This window comes from Chlorocebus sabaeus, chromosome X, assembly GCF_047675955.1.
Source record: "Chlorocebus sabaeus isolate Y175 chromosome X, mChlSab1.0.hap1, whole genome shotgun sequence".
NCBI classification, from domain to species: domain Eukaryota; kingdom Metazoa; phylum Chordata; class Mammalia; order Primates; family Cercopithecidae; genus Chlorocebus; species Chlorocebus sabaeus.
Window position 1 is genome coordinate 101,405,704 of NC_132933.1, and position 25,708 is coordinate 101,431,411.

The window sequence follows — 25,708 nt, forward strand, 5'->3', positions numbered from 1 at the left end:
GGTTCCACCTACACCCAATGGAAAGAGATTATACCAAGACAAGAGTCATTGGAGATCACCTTAGAATCCTGCTTACCACACAAGTATATATCCCACAGAGATACATAAACTTGTTTTTCGAAAGACATGATAAGGATGTTCACAGTGGCATTATTGGAAATAGTCACAAACTAGAAACAATCTAAATATATATCAACAGTTGAATGAATAAGTTGTGGTACATTCATACAATGGAATACTATTTACGAACAAAACAAGCAAATATCCCTACATGCAACACAATATACAGATCTCAAACGCATTCATATTGAGCAATAGAAACCAGGCACAAAAATGTAAATAATTTATAATTCTGTTTGTATAAAGTATAAAAAGCTGGCAAAACAATTCTATAGTAACATAGGTTAGAATAGTGCTTAACTTTCAGGGGTAATGACTAGGTACGGGTATAAGTTGCTGGGGTGCCAGTAAAGTTCTATATTTTGGTCTTACTGGTTGTTACATCCATGTATTCACATTGTAAAACATCATCAATTTGTTGTCCCTTATGATTTGCACAATTTTCTATTTAAATGTTGTATTTCAATGATAAAAAAGATAAAAGAAAAAAATTGTATGAAAGGCAAGAAGAGTTGATGGAAATATGATTCAGACTCACAATCCCTTATGATGGGCAAGTCTAACATCCAAAATGCTTTGAAAAACATACTTTTCCTGACTCATTTATCCATAAAACCTGATTTGAACTGACAATGATGCTATTTGTAATCTTTAGATCTTGGAGTGAACATTTTTATGTTTCACTACAGAAATATCGTTGTATTAGATTCCACAGTATTACTACAGGCCTTGACATGGATATTATGTATGTATGGGAGACAAATTCTAAACTATTTGGTCCCAAGAGTTTCACAGAAGGGATTGTGGATGTGTAGTAGTCGAGGATTTTAGTAGACAAGAACTTAGAACGATTGCAGAGTGCATCAGATTGATTGAATTTATTGAATTCTTTGTTCAACACCTCAGATGACAGGATTTTTCTCCTTTGACCTATTGATATGATGGGTTAATTAAAATATTTCTTAATATTATGCCATGCTCTCATGACTAGGAAACTACCAGGATATGACAGATTTTTATATACTGTTGAGGGTTAATTAAAATATTTCCTAATATTACATCATGCTCTCATGACTAGGAAACTACCAGGATATGACAGATTTTTACATACAGTTGAATTTTATGGACCCAAATTTTATTAATAAAAAATTAAATATAAGTTAATAAGTGAGAGAGATCCACATCTTTCTTTGTGTGTAGTGAACTATCTTTGCCAGGTTCTGGAATCAGAGTTTAGACTTCCTTCATTAAACAAATTTGGAAGATTTCTGTCTTGCTTCTAGCTTCTAAACAACTTTTTTATTGGCTTAGGGATTTGTGATTCCTGAAAAGAATTGAAACATTGTATTCAACTCTCCTTGTATTTTTATCAGTAATTTTGGTTCCCAATCCTAGTAGAAGAGTAACACCATTTTTTCTGATAAAGGCATGGCTATTCAAAAATGTGTAGAGGGAGAGAGGTATAGGTAACATCAGATGGATTTGTGAGACTGTGCCAGTCCACCACTTACTTAGTGCATGACTTTCAGCAAGTTACCTAATCTTTTGAGCTTTAGTGTCTTCACTGGGGAAATGGGAATATAGTCCCTTCCCTTGCATTGTTTCCTCTAAATTTTGTGAAGTGCAATTTAAAAATTATTACTTAAGCCAACTAACGTTCAAACAGTAACATCTGGATCAAGAGTAAAATGTGCACTTTAATTTACAAACAGTTACAACTAACATTAACAAGTGGTAATAACTGTTTTAGGAATTGTATGCATTTTTGAGCATTTATTTAATCTTGAAATTAAGCTTGGTATTTCTACGTATTTTTCTATGTAGAATTTATATAGATTATTTCTACATAAAATGCATCACTTACTCTTTAATTTTCTCAAAATATTATACACACGTGATCTTAAAAGTTCTTAAAGAATAATAATACTAGCCTTTAATAAAACCAGAAATCATTTGATTCTAAATCCATACTCGCCCCCACTCCTGCTCTGGCTCCCTGAGAAAACTTCTTTCAACTTTTTTTCCTGTTTCTCAGGCATTTACCATGATATTTCTAAATCAGAGGCTTATACTGATTGTAGTATATTGCAAAAATGGTCACAAGCGAGACTTCTGGTTTCAGCTCTTTCATGTAAAGAAGCTGGAAATTGTCACCCCATCCCCTTCTTCCAGCAAGAAAAAGCTGAACAAATTGAATCAATGGCTTTAAAAAATACTTATCAGAGAAATGAGGTTGCAGGGTAAGCCACTACTTTGAAAGACAGATCCAGGGCGTCACTGAAATGGCAAATTTGCTGAATTGCTTCCGGCTGAATGTGGACTAGCATGAGAGTAAGGGGGCCTCTACATGTTCATGGGCTTTACCTTTAGGAAAATGTTCCCTTGTCCAGGCAGTGAGGGGTGACGCTGTACACCCAGTGTCAGATAGCTGTGTGGCAACTCTTCACCCCACACCTGCTGCAGAAACTACGCAGCACGGGTGTGTGTTGGGTCGGTGATGATGCTTTGATGCTCTCTGCACCCTGGAGGAGCGTGAAGCCGGAGGTTGCTAAGTGGAAGTGCAGGTGCTGCTGCTTCTTGCACAAACTGCAGTTGTAATCCAGGATTCACGGGCCTGTAGGGACTCAGACTTCAAATTGAACCGCGCCTCGGCGGCAGCCACAGGTGTAATACACGAGGCCAAGGTACCACAGGTGTCCAGCAGGACCTTGGCGGCGCCCTAGCAGCTGAGGTCTAGCCGCTGCGCGCCCAGGTTCATCTCATTGGTGGACGCCGCGGGCCCGCGAGTTCGGAGCGGCGAGTGTAGCTGTGGGTCTTTGGGGCCCGCCTTGCTAGCCTACCAGCTTCCTTTCGGTGATGCTCTTTGCTACCGCCAGGCTCCTGACCCCGGTTTGGACAGCAGGCCGCCGAGCGCCCCAGGCGCCGGTTACAAAGGTGGCTGCGCAGAGGTACAGCAAGGGTGGGGGAGGGGAGCAAGCAGAGGCGGGATCTCTGGGTTGCTCTTGGTTGCGCGGTTGGGTGGCGGTTCCGTTTCTTACTCTGCCCGTGGCATCCTCAGCCATGAACATAAATGCGGCCAAGTCGTGGCTCTGCAGCGTGTGCCGCGCGGGTGTTGTTTGCGGGGAGGGGAGTTTCCGGTTCTAAGAACTTACTGGGCTGCTTCTTTGTCTGCACTACCAAGATTGGCCACTTGTTGAAAATGGGTCCGGAAGACCCTTCCCTTTATCTTAAAATGACAGCTTTACTGGTGTAACATGTTGGTAAACTGTATTTGCAGCCCCTTCTCCCAAGAGGTATTTTTACATTGTCCACACATAGGTATGGAGATTGCCTGTGCTGCCGTCCTTGTGTGCGTTGGCATTACATACGCAGAGTTTCCATGCTCATTCTGTTACATACCTGCCCTGTAACCATGGAAATGACTCCGAAGTTCTCTGGTTCCTAGTAATCTCATATTTTAAAAAAGGGAATAATATATCCCAGATGCAGTGGGGAGTAAATGCAAGAATTTATTTGAAATATTTAATACCGCAGAAAGGAATTGGATATATTATATATATGTATATATAAACATATTATTTCTAAACTTTTTTTTTTAAATAAGTTTTCAGTTTTTCTTGGATTTATTTTTTGTTTTCGTGCCAAGATTCAGGAAGTGTTCTGGTTGCTGGATGGGTAAAAGCCAACGTAACTCGATCCTTTCCCTCAAGCATCTCACAGTCTTGTGTGGTAGCCAGACACACATAAAAATTACATGAAAGGGCTTGAAATGAAGAATTGTAAGTCTTTTAGGAGTACGATGAGAATGCGTAGAGAGACACAAAGAGAAAAGCTGCAGACTGAGATGGACTGGGGATGAATGGTCAAAGAAGAAACAGGAAACTTGAAAGAGCTGTCTCCTTGTGAGTGTAGGGCTCATCTGTTTTTGACAATTCCACTAATCTTTGAGTTCACATTCTTGGTTCTTTCAGCGTAACCCAGAATGATATCTATGCCTTTCATCTGTAAAATAACAAGAACGGTGGGCTCTGGGAACACAGACTAAGACCCCTTAACCACAGCCAGAGGTAGGTAGGCAGGATCAGCATAGGCTCCTCTCAGAGGACGTGATTGTGAAGTAGATACTATTATTATCCCAATTTACAGAAGAGTCGTCTGAGAGCCGGAGAGTTTATGTAACTTGCCCAAGGTCTCACAGCAAGGCAGAGGTGGAAACCGTTTTCAACCCCAGGTCTGTCTGGCCCCAGTGTCTCATGCAGTTTTCATTACCTTGAGCTCACCTTTAGTGACAGTGTCATTCATTTTTATTCTCAACCGCCAGTTCCAGGCACTGCTTGCCTCGGAATTGTTTAAAAAAAAAAAACAAAAAAAAAAAACAACTGCTGAATACAGTGAAGAAACGTATTGTAAGACATCTTCCAAGGAAAAACCCTAAATACTGATACTTTATTGGAATCAATGACTTAAGTGATAGGACCAGGATTAGAATGCAGGTGTGTCTTATCTGACTCCGAAGCTTATGTTATTTTCTCTACATGTGTTAGTGCATAATGTTAAATCCTCTTTTGTTTTTCTTTAGTGATGCTGAAAATTCACCAGGATTGAGTAAGATTTTTTTTTTTTTTTTTTTTTTTTTTGAGGCGGAGTCTTGCTTCGTTGCCCAGGCTGGAGTGCAGTGGCACGATCTTGGCTCATTGCAACCTCCACCTTCCGGATTCAAGTGATCCTTGTACCTCAGTGTCCCAACTAGCTGGGATTACAGGAATCCACTAGCATGCCAGGCTCATTTTTGTATTTTTAGTAGAGACGGGGTTTCACCATGTTGGCCAGGCTGGTCTCGAACTTCTGACCTCAGGTAATCTGCCCACCTTGACCTCCCAAAGGAGGGATTACAGGTGTGAGCCATCATGCCTGGCCTGAGATTTTTGTTTTAAGTAGAGTTTTAGAATGATATTTTAGTTCTCAGAATTTATTTTTCCTACCTCAGCTACACTCTAGTTTCTTTGTAAAAATGTGTAAATGTTCTTTATTTGACATATATCAATTAATGGTAACAACTATCATTTACTCATCCACTGTATATGCTTTTAGTACCTTTGAAATAAGTAGTATTATCCCCATAGTATGTAATAATTGCTAACTTTAATAACTATTTAACACTTGCATAGTGCTATTCTATCAGGTTGCATCCCAATTTAATCCTTCCAGAAGCTCTAAGAGAGATGAATTATTACAAAGCTTATTTTTCAAATGAGAGAACTGAGGCACAGAGAGGGTCAGAAAATTTCTTATGGTCACACTAGAAGTTAGTAATGAAGCTGATATGAACCCAGGCAACCTGACCCTGAAGTCATGTGTTTATCTCTCCCATTTACTGACTCATAAGTGCACTATGAGTCAATTTACTACATGGAGGAGGACATAGGAGCTTGGCCAGGCCCCTCTGCTGTGAAGTTGGCAGCAGAGATTCAAATCCAGGTATGTGTGATTCTAAATCACACATAATCTACTCCCCTTGTTCCTTTCCCTCAAAATCGTTGCCCCTTCTATTTCATTGACACTGTACAGTGAGAAGATGTTTGTTAAACACCTACAGTACAGTGAGGCTTAGAGAGGAAAATCAGAGAAATGGTTCTGCCCTGAAAGCTCTCACTATCTAGTGGGAGAGACACACACATAGACAATTTTATTAGAGTGTTGTAAATGTTATGGTAAAGGAAGACTTTTTGGAAGAGATGGCACTTCAGTTATGTATAAATGGATAAGCAGATGGTTTAAGGGATATGGGGGTAATTCAGACAAAAAAGAATTGTGTGAGCAATGGCTCAGAGGTTATAAATAGAATGGTGTATGGGTGAAGGGGAGCTACAAACACACGTGTTAAATGTGAATGGAAATGGTGTACGGAGATGATTTAAATGAGATTAGCAAGAGTAAGATTATGAGGACCCTTGAATGCCATGCTAAGGACTCAAAGACATATATTGTGTCACCTCTGTTGTAACCTTCCTTCCCAATTCCTATTCTTGGCATCTCAGAACTTCCTGAGGTTTGATAGAACAGAATATAAGAGGATGATATTTTTGGTTCCTAGAGGGTAGAGTGGGGAAGGCCATCCAGAAGGAGTGAGCCAGCAGACAGGAGAGAGTATGGGTAGGGACTACATAATGGAAGGGTTTATATCAGTATGTCAGAGAAAGAAGATGCAAGAAAGAGATTGGTGATTTATTGAAATCCTCAGTGCTGGCTTCATCCTTATTCTGAAGGTCCCACGATGCCTGCAGAAGTTCTAGGCCTCACATCTGGTGGGTATGAAAGGAGTATATGTGTGTGTACATATGTAAGATAGAATGAACCTGAAGCTAAATCTGATTTCTAGATCTAGATTGGTGTAGAGTGAAAAATAATTGGCTATAGTGGCATAGGAACCAGACGGTGGGGTGGGGAGAGCTAACTCACACTTAACATATGTGTATCTATAGTTTTCCCATTAAGAGCATGAGACCAAGGTAAGTCCAGTGTTCAGAAGGGAATTTTCGGTGTTTGTTTCCATCCCTGACCAACCAACCATCTTTTGACTTATGCATTCTTTTAGTAGATATAGTAAGTCTTGGCTGTGCTCTGATCTGGAAGCCAGTCTTAATTTTTTCAAGTAAGGATACGTAAATTTATGCAAATCATAAGTATACAAGCTCATGGTTTTTCTTTTTTTTAATTTTTAATTTTTGTGGGTACATTTTATGTATATATATTTATGGGGTACATGAGATATTTTGATACAGGAATACAATGCATTATAATCAAATCAGGGAAAATAGAGTATCCATCACCTTAGGCATTTGCCCCTTCTTTGTGTTCCAATTCAATTATACTCTTTTAATTATTTTAAAATATATAAATTGTTGACTGTAGTCATTCTGTACTATCAAATCTAGATCTTATTCATTCTGTCTATGATTTTGTCCCTATTTACCATTGGCACTCACTCATTCCCACCCACTACCCATCTCAGCCTCTGGTAACCATCAGTCTACTCTCTATCTCACAGTTGTTTAAGTTTTTAGCTCCCACAAATAAGTGAGAACATGCACAGTTTATCTTTCTGTGACTGGCTTATTTTACTTCACATAGTGACCTCCAGTTCTATCCATGATGCAAATGACAGGGTCTCATTCTTTTTAATGGCTGAATAGTACTCCATTGTGTACACGTACCACGTTTTCTTTATCCATTCATCTGTTCATGGACACTTAGGTTGCTTCCAAATCTTGGTTACTGTGAATAGTGTAGCAATAAATATGGGAGTACAGGTATATCTCTTTGATATACTAATTTCCTTTCTTTGGGATATATATCTAGCAGTGGGATTGCTAGATCATATGATAGTTCTATTTTTAGTTTATTGAGGAACTTCCACACTTCATTATAGTGGTTGTACTAATTTACATTCCCACTAACAGTGTATGATGGTTCTCTTTTCTCTACATCCTTGCCAGCATTTATTGTCTATCTTTTGGGGGAAAAAAGCCATTTTAACTGAGATGAGATGATATCTCATTGTAGTTTTGATTTGCATTTCTCTGATAATCAGTGATGTTGAGCAACTTTTCCTATGCCGGTTTGCCATTTGCATGTCTTCTTTTGAGAAATGTCTATTCAGATCTTTAATTGGATTATTACACTTTTTGTCATTGAGGTGTTTGAGTTCCGTATATATTCTGATTATTAAGCTCTTGTCAGATGGATAGTTTGCAAATATTTTCTCCCATTCTATGGGTTGTCTCTTCACTTTGTTGATTGTTTCCTTTGCTTTGCAGAAGCTTTTGAACTTGATGTGATCCCATGTGTTCATTTTTGCTTTGGTTGCCTGTGCTTGTGGGGTATTATTCCAGAAATCTTTGCCCAGTCCAATGTCCTGGACAGTTTCCCCAATGTTTTCTTTTAGTAGTTTCATAGTCCAAGGTCTCAGTTTTAAGTCTGTAATTCATGTTGATTTGATTATTGTATATGGTCAAAGATAGGGGTCTAGTTTTATTCTTCTCCATATGGATATTCAGTTTTCCTGGCATCACTTATTGAAGAGACTGTCCTTTCTTCAATGTATACTATGGCACCTTTGTTGAAAATGAGTTCACTGTAGATGGATGGAGTTATATCAGGGTTCTCTCTTCTGTTCCATTTGTCTGTGTCTATTTTTATGTCAGTACCATGCTGTTTTGGCTACTGTATCTCTGTAGTATAATTTGAAGTCAGGTAATATAATTTTTCCAGTTTTGTTCTTTTTTTCTCAGGATAGCTTTGGCTTATTGGGGTCTTTAGTAATTCCATATAAATTTTAGGATTTTTTTTCTGTTTCTGTGAAGAATGTCATTGGTTTTTTGATAGGGATTGCATTGAATCTGTAGATTGCTTTGGGTACTATGAATATTTTAACCTCATTGATTTTTTAAATTTATGGACATGGAAAATATTTCCATTTTTGTGTTCTCTTCTATTTCTTTCATCAATGTTTTATTGTTTTTATTGTAGAGCTCTTTCACTTCTTGGTCAAGTTAATTCCTACGTATTTAATTGTATTTGCAGTTATTGTAAATGCGATTACTTTTTAAATTTCATTTTCTGATTGTTTGCTGTTGGTATATATGAGTGCTACAGATTTTTGAATATTGATACTGTATCTTGCAACTTTACTGAATATCAGTTTTAACAGGTCTTGGAAGTCTTTAGGTGGAGTCTTTAGGTGTTTCCAAATATAAGATCATATCATCTGTAAACAAGGATAATTTGATTTCTTCCTTTCCAATTTGGATGCCCTTTATTTCTTTCTCTTCTCTAGTTGCATTAGATATGACTTCTGGCACAGTATTGAAAGTGGGCATCCTTTATCATGTACGAGTTCTTAGAAGAAAGGCTTTTGCTTTTTCTTTATTCAGTGTGATACTAGCTGTGGGTCTGTTGTATATGGCTTTTATTGTGTTGGGGTATGTTCCTTCTATACTCAGTTTTTTTGAGGGTTTTTATCGTGAATGAATGTAGAATTAAATGGGTTTTAAGCATCAATTGAAATGATCATATAGATTTTGTCCTTCATGGTGTTGATATGATGTATCCCATTGATTTAATTTGTGTGTGTTGAATAATCCTTGCATCCCTGGGATAAATACCATTTAGTCATGATAAATGATCTTTTTAATGTGTCATTGAATTTGGTTTGCTAGCATTTTGTTGAGGATTTTTATATAAATATTCATCAGAGATATTGATTTATAGTTTTCTTTCTTTTGATAAGTCATTGTCTAGTTTTGGTACCAGGGTAATCCACTGGCCTCATAGAATGAGTTTGGAAATATTCCCTGCTCCTCTATTTTCAGAATAGGTTGAGTAGAATTGGTATTCTATTTTTCTTTAAATGTTTGGTAAAAGTTCACAATGAAGCCATTGAGTCTCGGGTTTTTCTTTGCTACTTATAGCTTTATCTTATTACTTGTTATTGGTCTGTTCCAATTTTAGATTTCTTCATGGTTCAATCTTGATAGGTTGTATGTGTCTAGGAATTTATCCATTTCTGCTAGATTTACTAATTTTTTGGCATATAATTTATCATAGTAGCCTATAATGATCCTCTGAATTTCTGAGGTATTGGTTATAATGTCTCCTTTTTCATCTCTAATTTTATTTGTTTAGATATTCTTTTTTTCTTAGTCTGGCTGAAAGTGTTTTGATTTGCTTGTCTTTTCAAGAAAGCAACTTTTCTGTTGCTCTTTTGTATGTTTTTTATTCCAATTTCATTTATTTCTGCTCTGATTTTTATTTCTTCTAATTTTGGGTTTTGCTTGCTCTTTTCTAGTTCTTTAAGATGCATCATTAGGTTGGTGATTTGAAATTTTTCTAGTTTTTTTATGTAGGCACTTATAGCTACAAACTTTCTTCTTAGTACTTCTTTCACTGTGTCTCACAGGTTTTGCTATGAGATATGATCTCACCCCAGTTGAAATGGCTATTGTCTTTTATTTTTAACGTGTATTTTAGGTTCATTGGTACATGTGCAGGTTTGTTATATAGGTAAACTCATGTCATGGGGATTTTGTGTACAGATTATTTCATCACCCAGGCACTAAGCACAGTACCCAGTAATTAGGTTTTCTGATCCTCTTTCCTCTCACTTTCCTCCCTCAAGTAGGGCCCAGTGTCTGTTGTTCCCCTTTATGTCAATTTGTTCTCATTATTTAGCTCTCACTTATAATCAAGAACATATGGTATTTGGTTTTCTGTTCTCGTGTTATTTGATAAGGATAATGGCCTCCAGATCCATCAATTGTTCCTGCAAAGGGCGTGATATCATTCTTTTTGATGGCTGCATAGTATTCCATTGTGTATAAGTACCACACTTTCTTTATCCAGTCTACTGTTGATGGGCATTTAGGTTGATCTGATGTCTTTGCTATTGTGAATAGTGCTGCAGTGAACATATACATACATGTGTCTTCATGGTAGAAAAATTTATATTCCTTTGGGTATATACTCAGTAATTGGATTGTTGAATCAGATAATAGTTCTGTTTTAGTTCTTTGAGGAATTGCCACACTGTCCTTCACAGTGGTTACACTAATTTGGACTCCCACCAGCAGTGTAGAAGTGTCCCTTTTTCTCTGCAACTTACCAGCATCTGTTATTTTTTGACTTTTCAGTAATGGCCATTCTGACTGGTGTGAGATTATATCTCATGTGGTTTTGATTTGCATTTCTCTAACAATCAGTGATGTTGAGCTTTTTTACTTATGCTTGTTGGCTGCATGAAAGTCTTCTTTTGAGAACTGTCTGTTCATGTCCTTTGCCCACTTTTTAATGAGGTTTTTTTCTCATAAATTTAAGTTCCTTATAGATTCTGGATATTAGACCTTCATCAGATGCATAGTTTGCAAATATCTTCACCTATTCTGTAGGTTATTTGTTCACTCTGTTGATAGTTTCTTTTGCTGTACATAAGGTCCTCAGCTTAATTAGAACTCATTTGTCAATTTTTCTTTTGTTGCAACTGCTTTTGGTGTCTTAGTCATGAAATCTTTGCCAGTTCCCATCCAGAATGGTATTCCTAGGTTATTTTCCAGGGTTTTTATAGTTTGGAGTTTTACATTTAAGTGTTTAGTCCATCTTGAATTGATTTTTATATATGGTGTAAGGAAGGGGTCCAGTTTCAATCTTCTGCATATAGCTAGCCAGTTATCCCGGCCCATGTATTGAATAGGAAGTACTTTCCCCATTGCTTGTTTTTGTCAGTTTTGTTGAAGACTAGATGGTTGTAGTTGTGCGGCATTATTTCTGGAATCTATTCTGTTCCATTGGTCTATGTGTCTATCTGTTTTTGTACCAGTACCATGCCATTTTGATTACTGTAGCCCTGTAGTATAGTTTGAAGTTGGATAAAGTGATGCCTCCAGCTTTGTTCTTTTTGCTTAGGATTGCCTTGGTTATTCAGGCTCTGTTTTGGGTTCCATATGAATTTTAAAATAGTTTATTCTAGTTCTGTTAAGAATGTTGTTGATAGTTTGATAGGAATAGCATTGAATCTATAAATTTCTTTGGGCAGTATGACCTAAAGTTGCTATTATGAAAAAGATGAAAGATGATGAATGCTGGAAAGGATGCAGATAAAAGGGAATTGATATGGTTTGGCTCTGTGTCTCCACCCAAACCTTCCCTCAAATTATAATCCCCATAATCCTCATGTGTTAAGGGCATGACCAGGTGGAGGTAATCGGATCATGGGGCTGTTTCTCCCATGCTGTTCTCATGATAGTGAGTGAGGCTCACGAGATTTGATGGTTTCTATAAGTGTCTGGCATTTTCCCTGCTTGCACTCACTCCATCCTGCTGCCCTGTAAAGAAGGTGCCTGTTGCTCCTTTGCCTTCTGCCATGATTGTAAGTTTCCTAAGCCTCCCCAGCAATGCAGAACTGTGAGTCAATTAAACCTCTTTCCTTTATAAATTACCCAGTCTCTGGCAGTTCTTTATAGCATCACGAGAATGGACTAATATGGTAAATTGGTACCAAGGTAGTGGGGCACTGCTATAAGGATACCCGAAAATGTGGAAGTGACTTTGGAACTGGGTAACAGGCAGAGGTTGGAACAGTTTGGAGGGCTCAAAAGAAGAGAGGAAAATGTGGGAAAGTTTAGAACTTCCTAGAGACTTGGAGGGTTCAGAAGACAGGAAGATGTGGGAAGGTTTGGAACTTCCTAGTGACTTGATGAATGGCTTTGACCAAAATGCTGATAGTGATATGGACAACGAAGTCCAGGCTGAGGTGGTCTCAAATGGAGATGAGGAACTTGTTGGGAACTGGAGCAAAGATGACTCTTCCTATGCTTTAGCAAAGAGGGTGGTGGCATTTTGCCCCTGCCCTAGAGATCTGTGGAGCTTTGAACTTGAGAGAGATGATTTAGGGTACCTGGCAGAATAAATTTCTAAGTTGTAAAGCATTCAAGAGGAAGCAGAGCATAAAAGTTTGAAAAATCTGCAGCCTGACTATGCAATAGAAAAGAAAACCCCATTTTCTGGGGAGAAATTCAAGCTCACTGCAGAAATTTGCATAATAACAAGGAGCCAAAGGTTAATCACCAAGACAATGGGGAAAATGTCTCCAGGCCCTATCAGAGAACTTCAGGGCAGCCCGTCTCATCACAGGCCCAGAGGCTTAGGAGGGAAAATGGTTTCCTGGGCCGGTCCCACTGTCCCCCTGCCCCCCGACCCCCTGCTCCCCTGCCCTGTGCAGCTTCATGACATGGTGCCCTGTGTCCCAGCTGCTTCAGCTCCAACCATGGCTAAAAGGAGCCAAGGTAAAGCTCAGGTCATTGCTTCAGAGGGTGCAAGCCCCAAGCCTTGGCAGGTTCCACATGGTGTTGAGCCTGTGGGTGGACAAAAGTCAAGAATTGAGGTTTGGGAACCTCTGCCTAGACTTCAGAGGATGTATGGAAACACCTGGATGTCTAGGCAGAAGTGTGCTGCAGGAGTGGATCCCTCATGGTGAACCTCTGGTAGGGCACTGCAGAAGGCAAATGTGGGGTCAGATCCCCCACACAGAGTCCCCACTGGGGCACTGCCTAGTGGATCTGTGAGAAGAGGGCCTCTGTCCTCCAGACCCCTGAATGGTAGATCCACCAACAGCTTGTACTGTGCAGCTAGAAAAGTGGCAAACACTCAACACCAGCCCACGAAAGCAGCCGGGAGTGGGGATGTACCCCACAAAGCCACAGGGGCGGAACTGCCCAGGATCACGGGAGCTACCTTACGTCAGCTTGACCTGGATGTGAGACATGGAGTCAAAGGAGATCATTTTGGAACTTTAAGGTTTAATGACTGCCCTGTTGGATTGTGGACTTGCATGGGGCCTGTTGCCCCTTTGCTTTGACCTATTTCTCCCATTTGGAACAGGTGTATATACCCAATCCCTGTACCTCCATTGTATATAGGAAGTAACTAACATGCTTTTGATTTTACAGGTTCATAGGCAGAAGGGACTTTCCTTGTCTTAGATGAGACTTTGGGCTATGGACTTTTGTGTTAATGCTGAAATGAGTTAAGGTTTTGGGGGAGTGTTGGGAAGGCATGGTTGGTTTTGAAATGTGAAAAGACATGATATTTGGGAGGTGCCAGGGGTGGAATGATATGGTTTGGCTCTGTGTCCCCACCCAAATCTCACCTTGAATTGTAATTATCATAATCCCCACATGTCAAGGGTGTGACCACGTGGAGGTAATCAGATCATGAGGGCAGTTTTCCCATGTTATTGTTATGATAGTGAGTGATCTGAGGATATGATGGTTTTATAAGTGTCTGGCATTTCCTCTGCTTGCACTTACTCTGTTCTGCCCCCCTGTGAAGAAAGTGCCCACTTCTCCTTTGCCTTCCACCATCATTGTAAGTTTCCTGAGACCTCCCCAGCAATGCAGAACTGTGAGTCAGTTAAACCTCTTTTCTTTATAAATTACCCAGCCTTGGGCAGTTCTTTATAGCAGCATGAGAATGGACTAAAACACTCAAATACTGTTAGTGGGAATGTAAATTTGTACAACCACTGTGATGAACAATTTGGTAGTTCCTCAAAAAGATGAAAATAGAACTATCATTTTATCCAGCAATCCCTCTGCTGGGTATATATGCCAAAGTAGAGAAATCAGTATATCAAAGAGATATCTGCATTCCCATATTTATTGCAGCACTATTCACAATAGTCAAGATTTGGAAGCAACCTAAGTGCCCCTTAACAAATGAATGAATAAAAAATATGGAATCTCCATACAATGTAATATTACTTAGCTAGGAAACAGATATTCTGTCATTTGCAGCAACATGAGTGAAACTTGGGATCATTATGTTAAGTGAAATAAGCCAGGTGCAGAAAAACAAATATGTTCTCACTTATATATGGGACCTTAAAAAGTAGATGTCATAGACATAGAGAGTAGAATAGTGGATACTACAGGCTGAGAATGGTAGAAGAGAGGGGGATTAATAGATAACAAGCATATTGTTATATAGAAGGAATACATTCTATTATTTGATAGTATAGCAGAGAGATTATAGTTAATGATAATTTGTTATATATTTCAAAATAGCTAGAAGAGAATTGTAATGTCCCCAACACAAGGAAAAGATAAATGTTAGAGATGATGGATGTCCCAGTTACCCTGATTTAATTATTATGCATCATATACATATAGCAAAATATCACATGTACCCCTAAAATATGTAATATGTACAACTATTGTATATCATTTCTATTTTAATTTTTTAAACTTATGTACACTTTTATAAATTTAAAAAAATAATTTCAACTTCTATTTTAGATTCGGAGAGTACATGTACTGGTTTCTTACATGGATATATTGTGTGATGCTGAGGTTTGGGGTATGACTGATTCCATCACCCAGATATTGAGCATAGTATGTAATAGTCTTTCATCCCTTCACCCTCCTCCCCTCAACTACTTCTCCCTGAGTGCTTGCCAGTGTCTATTGTTGCCATCTTTATGTCCGTGTGTATTCAGTGTTTAGCTTCCACTTATAAGTGAGAAAATGTGGTATTTGGTTTTCTGTTCCTGTGTTAATTCACTTAGGATAATGGCCACCAGCTGCATCCATGTTACTGCAAAAGACATGATAGTGTTTTTTTGTATGGCTCCCTAGTATTCCAGGTGTATGTGTACCACATTTTCTTTATCCAATCCACTGTCAATGGGCACCTAAGCTGATTCCATGTCTTTGCTAGTGTGAATAGTGCTGCGGTGAACATACCAGTGCATGTGTCTTTCTGGTAGAATGATCTGTTTTATTTTGGATATATACTCAGCAATGTGATTGATGGGTTGAATGGTAGTTCTAAGTTCTTTGAGAAATCTCTAAACCACCTTACACAGTGGCTGAACTAATTTACATTCCCACTAACAGTGTATAAGCATTCCCTTTTCTCCACAGCCTTGCCAGCATCTGTTGTTTTTGACTTTTTAGTAATAGCCATTCTGACTGATTGTGGTTTTGATTTGCATTTCCCTGATGATTAGTGATATTGAGCAATGGAGTTATTTATGTTTTGCTTCTTGAATTGTTTAAGTTCCTTATAGATTCTGGAGATTAGACCCTTGTTGGATGCACAATTTGCAAATATTTTCATACCTTCTGTAGGCTCTTTACTCTGTTGATAGTTTCTTTTGCTGTGCAGAAACTCTTCAGTTTAATTAGGTCCCACTTGTCAATTTTTGTTTTTGTTCCCATTGCTTTTGAAGATTTAGTCATAAATTATTTCCCAAGGCTAATATCCAGAATGATGTTTCCTAGGTTTTCTTCTATGATTATAATAGTTTTGAGGTCTTACATTTAAATCTTTAATGCATTTTGAGTTAATTTTTGTACATGGTGAAAGGTAGGAATCCACTTTCATTTTTCTGCATATAGCTATACAGTATCCAAGCACCATTTATTGAATCAGGAGTCCTTTCCTCCTTGCTTTCTTTTTGCCAACTTTGCTGAAAATCAAATGGCTGTTGGTGTGTGGTTTTATTTCTGGGCTCTTTATTCTGTTTCATTGGTTTATGTGCTGTTCTTGTACCAGTGCCATGCTCTTTTGGTTACTCTAGCCTTATAACAGTTTGAAGTCAGATAATGTGACGCCCATAGCTTTGCTCTTTTTTCTTAGAATAGCTTTGGCTATTTGGGCTCTTTTTTTTTGGTTTCCATATGAATTTTAGAATGGTGTTTTCTAATTCTGTGAAAAAAAAAATGACTTTTGTAGCTTGACAGGAATAGCATTGAATCTGGAGATTGCTTTGAGCAGTATAGTTATTTTAATGATAATGATTCTTCCACTCCATGAGCATCAGTGTTTTTCCATTTGTTTGTGTCATCTATGATTTCTTTCAGCAGCGTTTTGTAGTTATCCTTGTAGAGATCTTTCACTTTCTTGGTTAGCTGCATTCCTTGGTATTTTATTTTTTGTGGCTATTGTAAATTCAATTGTATTCTTGATTTGGCTCACAGTTTGAATGGTCTTGATGTATAGAAATGCTACTGATTTTTGTACACTGATTTTGCATCCATAAAGATTACTGAAGTCACTTATCAGTTCTAGGAGCCTTTTGGTGGAGTCTTATAGGGTTTTCTAAGTATAGAATCATGTTATCAGTGAAGAGAGATAATTTGAATTCTTCTTTTCTTATTTGGATGACTTTTATTTCTTTCTCTTGCCTGTTTGCTGTGGCTAGGACTTCCAGTATTATACTGAATAGGAGTGGTAAGAGTGGGCATCCTTGTCTTGTTCCAGTTCCTAAGGGGAATGCTTCCAGCTTTAGCCCATTCAGTACGATGTTTGGTGTGGGTATGGCATAGATGGCTCTTAGTATTTTGAAGTATATTCCTTTGATGTCTAATATGTTGTGGGTTTTTATCATGAAGGGATGTTGGATTTTATCAAAAGCTTTTTCTCCATCTATTCAGATGATCATATGATTTTTGTTTTTAATTCTGTTTATATGGTGAATCACATTTATTGATTTGCATATGTTGATCCAATCTTGCATCCCAGGAATGAAGCCTACTTGATCTTGGTGAATTAGATTTTTGATATGCTGCTGAATTGGTTTGCTAGTATTTTGTTAAGGATTTTTGCATTTGTGTTTATCAGGAATATTTTGGTTTGTAGTTTTCTTTTTTCATTGTTTTTTTTTTTTTTTTTTTTTTTTTTTTTTTTTTTTTTTTTGTTGCCAGGTTTTGGTATCATGGTATGCTGGCTTTGTAGAATGAGTTAAGGAGGAGGTGAGGAGTTTGAGAGAGATATCTTTTTAAAAATCATGAAAAAGAACAGAGTATAGTGGCTGATGCATGGCAGACATGCAATAAGAAACTGCTGTTTAAAAAATTTTTAATAGTGGTGAGGTACACATGACATTAAATCTACCGCCTTAAACATTTTAAAGTGTACAGTTCAATAGTTTTACGTTATTTCCATTGTTATGCAATCAGTTTCCAGGAATTTTTCATCTTGCAAAATGTAAACTCTATACCTATTAACACCTCATTTCTCCTTCAGCCCCAACAAACACCTTTCTACTTTTTGTTTCTGTGAGTTTGACTATTCTGATTGCCTCATATAAGTGTAATCATACAGTATTTCACATTTTGTGATCAGCTTGTTTCACTTAGCATAATATCTTCAAATTTCATCCATGTTATAACGTGTCAGAATTTCTGTCCTTTTAATGGCTGATAATATTTGCTTGAATGTATAGACCACATTTTGTTTATCCATTAATTCGTTGAAAGAAACTTGGGTTGCTTCTACCTCCTGACTTTTGTGAGTAATGCTGCTGTAAACGTGGGTGTGCAAATCTCTAAGACCATGCTTGAAATTCTTTTTTAAAAAAAATTGCATATATTTAAGGCATACAGCATGTTTTGATATACATATATTGTTATATTATTACTGTGTTCAAGTCATTTAACATATCTATCGTAGTGTCTCAAACTTACCTTTTGTGTATTGGGGTAAGAACACCTAAAATCTACTCTCTTAGCAAATTGCCAGTATACACTGCAATATTATTAACTCTAGTAATTATGCTGTATGTTAAATCTCTAGACTTATTCATCCTAAGTAACTGCAACTTTTGTGCCCTTTGAACTACATCTCCCAGTTCCTCCCTCCACCCCTAACGCTGCCTCGCTGCCTCTGGTAACCACTTTTCTACTCTGTTTCTATGTATTCAATATTTAAACAAGTTGTTTTTTTTTTTTTTTTTTTTTTAAGATACAAGAGAGATTATCCTGCTTTACATTCTTTGGGATACATACCCAGAAGCAGAATTGCAGGATCATATGGTAATTCCATTCTTAAAATGAACTGCCATATTGTTTTCAGCAGTGTCACCATTTTACATTCTCACCAAAAGTGTACAGGATTTCAGATTTTTAAAAATATTCCTGTCAGCACATATTGTTTTCTGTTTGTTTTTTTGTTTTGTATTAGCCATTCTAATATATGCAAGGTGCTGTCTCATTCTGGTTTTGATTTACATTTTTCTGATACAAAAAGATGTTGAGCATATTTCATGTGTTTATTGCCCATTTGTATATCATCTTTAGAGAAATGTCTATTGAAGTCCTTTGCCTATTTTTAACTTGGATTGCTTTTTGTTGTTGAGTTTTAGAAGTTCTTTTTATATTCGGGATATTAACCCCTTATCAGATAAATGATTTGCAAATATATTTGCCATTCTATGGATTGCCTTTTAATTCTATTTATTATGTTTTTTTCACGCACAGAAGTTTCAAATTTTAATGTAGTCCAGTTTATCTGTTATTTATTTATTTATTTATTTATTTATTTAGAGACAGAGTCTGGCTCTTTCGCCCAGGCTGGAGTGCAGTGGCACGATCTCGGCTTACTGCAAGCTCCGCCTCCCGGGTTCACGCCATTCTCCTGCCTCAGCCTCCAGAGTAACTGAGACTACAGGCGCCAGCCACCATGCCTGGCTAATTTTTTGTATTTTTAGTAGAGATGGGATTTCACCGTGTTAGCCAGGATGGTCTCGATCTCCTGACCTCGTGATCTGCCCACCTCAGCCTTCCAAAGTGCTAGGATTACAGGCGTGAGCCACCGTGCCTGGCCAGTTTATCTGCTTTTTACTTTTGTTGCCTCTGTTTTTGATGTCATATGTAAGAAGTCATTGACAAACTCAGTGTCATAAAATTTTCCCCTATGTCTTCTTCTATGAGTTTTAGTTGTTTTTCTTGTTTAGTTTTTTGATATATTTTCAATTAATTTTTGTATGTCAGTTAAGGCAAGGGTTCAACTTCATTCTTTTGCATATGGATATGAAGTTGTCCAGACACCATTTGTTGAAGAGAGAAAGTTATTAAGTATTTCATTATTTTTGGTTCTTTTACAAATAAAATTGTTTTCTCAATTTCCTTTTCAGATTATTCATTGTTAGTATGTAGAAATGCAACTGAATTTTGTGTGTTGATTGTGTGTTGATTTTGTATCCTGCAACTTTGCTGAATTTGTTTATTATAACAGCTTTTTTTGGTGTGGACTCTATAGGGTTTTCTACATATGAAATCATGCTATCTGTGAATAGAAGTAATTTTACTTCTTTTCCAATTTGTATGCCTTTTATTTCTTTTTTGCTTAATTGCTATGGCTAGGACTTCAAGAATTATATTGAATAGAAGTGGTGAAACTAAGAAACCTTATTTTGTTTCTGATACTAGAGGAAAAGAATTCAATCTTCCACCATTTAGTATGATGTTAGCTGTGGGCTTTGCATATATGGTCTTTATTATGTTAGGGAATTTCCTTCTATTTCTAGTTCATTGAGAGTTTTTTCCATGAAAAGATATTGAATTTTTTGAAATGCTTTTTCTACATCAACTGAGATGATCATGTGGGTTGTTTTTTTTTTTTCCCTTCAGTCTGTTAATATGATATTATTGCTTTGATTTTTGTGTGTTGAACTATTTTTGCATTCCAAGAAAAATATCCCTCTGGGTCATGGTGTATAATCTTTTTAATGTACTGATGAAATCTCTTTGCTAGTATTTTGTTGAGAATTTTTACATTAATGTTCATCTGAGATATTGTAGAGTAGTTTTTTCTGATGGTAGTGCCTTTGTCCGGCTTTGGTATCAGGATAATGCTGGTCTCATACAATGACTGTAGAAGTGTTCCCTACTTTAATTTTTATGGAAGAGTTTCAGAAGGACTGGTACTAATTCTTCCTTTAACTGTTTGGTAGAATTCAGCAGTGAAGCTTTCTGGTCCAGGAGTTTTGGTTATTTATTACAGATATAATCCCCTTACTAGCTATGTCTGTTCAAATTTTCTAGTTCTTCTGGATTCAGTTTTAGCAAATTGTCTGTTTCTAGGAATTTATCCATTTCATTTAGGTCATCATATTTTTGGTGTACAATTATTCGTATTATGTCTTAATGCTTTTTAATTCTGCAAAATCACTTGTAATGTCCTTTCATTTCTGCTTTTAGTTATTTGCGTTTTGTCTCTTCTTAATCTAGCTAAATATACACCAGTCACATTGATCTTTTCAAAGAACCAAGTATTGGCTTCATTGTTTTTCCCTACTTTTTGTATTCTCTATGTTAATGATTTCTGCTCTAATATTTATTATTTATTTATTTCTGCTAGCTTTGCTTAAGATTGTTCTTTTTCTAGTTCTTTGAGATGTAAAGTTAGGTTGTAGATGAGAGATCTTTTTTCTTTTTTAATGTAAGCATTTATAGCTATATCTTTTCCCTCTTAGCACTACTAAGATAAAACTGAATTTCCATACCCAATCAACCCCATTCTAGCCCTTTGATTATTTTAATTGATTTCAAGTTTGTGTCCTTAATTCTGGGAATATAAATTTGAGAGACCACAGGTGCTATTTGGAGATTTGGTTGAGAAAGCAGCTTTCCCTCCTCCACAGGTATGGGAATCCGTGTCTATAATTTGAAAATGCAGATTCTAGGTTTTTGGTAGTAATAGGGGTTAGAAGATGGAAGGATTTAGCTTCTCCAATAAAAATTCAAACAGACGGCCGGGCGCGGTGGCTCAAGCCTGTAATCCCAGCACTTTGGGAGGCCGAGACGGGCGGATCACGAGGTCAGAAGATCGAGACCATCCTGGCTAACACGGTGAAACCCCGTCTCTACTAAAACTACAAAAAAACTAGCCGGGCAAGGTGGCGGGCGCCTGTAGTCCCAGCTACTCGGGAGGCTGAGGCAGGAGAATGGCATGAACCCGGGAGGCGGAGCTTGCAGTGAGCTGAGATCCGGCCACTGCACTCCAGCCTGGGTGACAGAGCAAGACTCCGTCTCAAAAAAAAAAAAAAAAAAATTCAAACAGACGAGCCGGGTGCAGTGGCTCACGCCTGTAATCTCAGCACTTTGGGAGGCCGAGGTGGGCGGATCATGAGGTCAGGAGATCGAGACCATCCTGGCTAACACGGTGAAACCCCATCTCTACTAAAAATGCAAAAAATTAGCCGGGCGTGGCGGCGGGCGCCTGTAGTCCCAGCTACTCTGGAGGCTGAGGCAGGAGAATGGCGTGAACCCGGGAGGCGGAGCTTGCAGTAAGCCGAGATCGTGCCACTGCACTCCAGCCTGGGCGACTGAGCGAGACTCTGTCTCAAAAAAACAAAAACAAAACAAAACAAAAAAAATTCAAATAGACCCACAAAAACCTCGTCCAAACTTTAAACAGTACCCTTTAAAACCAGAAGCTTTGGAAGGAATAAGACTCATAGTTCCAGGCTATATAAAAAGGAGTCTGATTATTCTCTGTACATACCCATGTAATGCTCCAATCCTTCCTGTAAGAAAAGCAAATGCTGGAGCATAGAGGTTTGTACAGGGTCTGAGAGTGATTAACAATATAATCATTTCTCACCATCTGGTAGTTCCAAAGCCCCATACATTTTTGACTGCTATCCTTACCTAATGTGAATCATTACTGTGATTAAGTTATATAGTGCGTTCTTTAGTATTCCTGTGGATAAGGACATTCAATTTCTCTTTGCCTTCACTTGGGAAGACAAGCAATACATATGGACACTTATGCCTTAGGGATACACTGAATGCCCTACTTACTTTTAAAAAATATTAGAAGGAGATCTCTCAGATATTGACTTCCTTAAGAAATGTATTTTAATACAATACATAGATGATTTGCTTCTCAGTTCAGAGGATAAAGAAGCCTCTACAGAAGATGGGATTCACTTATTGCAACAATTAGCCTTAAAGGAATGCAAGGTGTCAAAGGAAAAACTTCAGTTTTGTCAAAAACAGGTAAGATATTTGGGTCATCTAATATCAAGGCAAGGTCTTTTTACCAGGATAGAATAAAAGAAATATTGGCCTTCCTGTCCCCCAAACTAAGAAACAACCAAGAAGATTTGGGGGACTGGCAGTATACTGTAGAAATTGGATTCCAATCTTAAAAAAAAAAATAAAAACTCAACCTCTGTATACTCTTCTAAAGAAACACAAGCCAGATCCCCTGGAATGGACTGAGGAAATTCATTAACTTTGGAAGAGATTACAAAGAGCTTTATAAATACCCCAGCATCTATAAACAATCTATTTCATTGTTTGTTCATAAAAGTAAGGGAAATGCTTTAGGTGTTATGTCACAAAAACACTGAGACCGAAATAGGCCTATAGGATACTGTAGTCAGCAAGTGGACGCCAAGGCTAAAAGATTGCCACACTGCCTGAAGAGAGTAACTACCACTGCTGTTTTAGTAAAAACAAACAAACAAACAAAAAAACTGGAAAAAATAGCAGTGGGATTCCCTTCACTGTCTTCATTCCACATTCTGTGGAAGCACTTCTAAATTCAAACCACACTCAGCATTATTCTGTCAGCGGACTAGCTTTTTATGTAGTTCTTTCTGTACCTCACCTTAACAATCTCTAGGTGCAATAATGTAAACCCTGCCACCCTTCTGCCTCTACCTTCAGATGAGATGCTGCATGACTGCGTAATCTTAACTGACAAGCTTCTCTCTTCTAGAATGGACCTGCAGGAGACTACCCTTACTAACACTGATGTTGTTTGGTTTATAGCTGGACCTTAGTTAAAAGATGAATCTAGGACTTACTGTGCACGCTATACAGGAGTATATTTAACTGAATAAATGGAAAGTGCTTCCCTTCCAGGAGCCACCTCAGCTCAACAAGTAGAATTGATAGCATTAATCAGGGTCTGTTAGTTGGTGAAAAAAATAAATGCTAATATTCATACAGACAGCAGATATTCTTTTAGAGTAGCTAATAATTCTGGAATGCTGTGGAAGCAAATGATTTTTAACTTCTGATCAGCACATAAAAAATGGATATCTTATTTCACAATAATTAGAAGCCATATTATTACCCAAATCACTGGCCATTATTAAAATTCTAGGTCATTCCAAATCAGATGCTCCAGAAAGCAAAGGAAATCAGCTAGCTGATAAGGTAACAAAAAGAGCTGCTCTAAATGCATCTAAACAAGAAAAGCAATTTATATTAACTTTAAAATAATAACCCCAAAAAAGAGAATAATTTTTTTAAAAGCACCTGAATTTGACATAAAATGAACTAAATCTAGAGCTCCAAAATCCAAACAGGAAAGTTGGAAAACAAAAGGAGGAACATACTTTTGTTTTGTTAGATAAAAGATTAGATACAGGAGGAGTCGAAAGAGATTAGATACAGGAGGGGTCAAAAAGATTAGATACAGGAGGGGTCAAAAAACTTGCCTATACTTCCTGCTGAAAAAAAGTCATCATTTTTACCTATGTATGTGATTTCACTCATTGGAGCCCTGATAAAATGGTTGCTTGTGGAAAATAATATTTTTGGAAACTTTCTCTGACTATAGCTCATGGGGCATACAATCGCTGCCACATCTGCCCAAAATAGAATCCAGGAAAACTTTTACACAGTTCCCAAGGACATTTTCCTTTACTTGTTGGCCCCTTTGAAGTATGGCAATGAGATTTTATTTAGCTGCCACTATCACAAAGATACAATTCTGTTCTACCGATGATTTGGATGTTTTCTTGTTGAATAGAAGCATTTCCATTCAGAAAAGAAATGGACTTTTAGTGGCAAGTAAAATTCTCTTAGAAAAAATTATTCCAACGTGGGGAGTTCCTATGGAATTTCAGAGAAACAGAGGCACTCACTTCACTGGACAGATAATTCAACAATATGTAAAATTTGACCGATCCTCAAGCACTTTTATTGTGCATATTGTCTCCAACCGTCTGGACTGGTGGAATGTACAAATGGAATAATTAAGACTCAGTTGGCAAAAATAACAGAAGTTCTTAAGATTCCTTGGCTGAATGAGCTTTCCTTGGTTTTGCTTAACCTAAGATCAGCCTCTTTTGGGAAACAACAGTTATCCCTATTTGAAATAACAACTGGAAGACCTATGAGTCTACCCCAGGACACTGTAACTCTGTAATTGCAAGGGGAGACATATTCGTTGTTTTAACCTTATTAATTAACTAAAAATTATAACCTAGTGAAAGATTATTTTTATAGTGGGCTCCCAGGAAATAAAGAATTCAAGACCCACAATTTTCAACCAGGAGATTTTGTCTACTGGAAATGACATCTTTTAAAAAAAATTTGTGGGTACATAGGAGGTATACATACTTATGGGGTACATGAGATGTTTTGATACAGGCATGCAATATACAATAAGCACATCATGGAGAATGGGGTATCCATCCCCTCAAGCATTTATCCTTTGAGCAACAAACTATCCAAGTATACTCTTTAAGATTTAAAAATATACAATTAATATTGACTATAGTCACCCTATTGTGCTATCAAATAGTAGGTCTTCTGCATTCTTTCTAACTATTTTTCGTACCCATAAACCATCCCCACCCCCAGACTCTCACTACCCTTCCCAGCCTCTGGTAACCATCCTTCTACTTTCTATCTCTATGAGTTCGATTGTTTTGATTTTTAAATCCCACAAATAAGTGAGCACATGTGATGTTGGTCTTTCTGTGTCTGGCTTATTTAATTTATCACAATGATCTCCAGTTCCATCCAGGTTATTGCAAATCACTGGATCTCATTCTTTTTTATGGCTGAATATTATTCCAGTGGGTATATGTACCACAACTTCTTTATCCATTCATCTGTTGAACACTTGGGTTGCTTCCAAATCTTAGTGATTGCAAAGTGCTGCAACAAATATAGGAGTGCAGGTTTCTCTTCCATATACTGATTTCCTTTCTTTTGGGTATATACCAGCAGTGGAATTGCTGGATCATATGGTAGCTCAATTTTTAGTTTTTGAGGTACCTCCAAACCATTGTCCGTAGTGCTTGTACTAATAATCCCAGGGATAAATCCCACTTGATCACGATGAATGATCTTTCTAATGTTTGTTGAATTCAGTTTGCTAGTATTTTGTTGAGATTTTTGCATCATATTCCTCAGAGATGTTGTCCTGTAGTTTTCTTTTTTCAATGTGTCTTTGTCTGGTTTTGGTATCAGGGTAATACTGGCTTCGTGGAATGAGTTTGGAA

At 37.5% G+C, this 25,708-nt stretch overlaps 2 long non-coding RNA genes across 2 annotated transcripts in view; one reads left to right on the top strand and one right to left on the bottom strand.

Moving 5' to 3' along the window:
• LOC140710872 (uncharacterized) overlaps positions 1 to 2,587 on the bottom strand; it is a 170,987-nt gene extending 168,400 nt beyond the window's left edge. The window contains exon 1 of the long non-coding RNA XR_012092026.1: positions 2,485 to 2,587. This is a non-coding gene — a long non-coding RNA (uncharacterized lncRNA). The remainder of the gene's footprint in view (positions 1 to 2,484) is intronic.
• Positions 2,588 to 2,988: 401 nt separating this feature from the next.
• The window catches only part of LOC103231988 (uncharacterized), a 59,919-nt gene continuing 37,199 nt past the window's right edge, over positions 2,989 to 25,708 (top strand). Inside the window, exon 1 of the long non-coding RNA XR_497050.3 lies at positions 2,989 to 3,068. This is a non-coding gene — a long non-coding RNA (uncharacterized lncRNA). The remainder of the gene's footprint in view (positions 3,069 to 25,708) is intronic.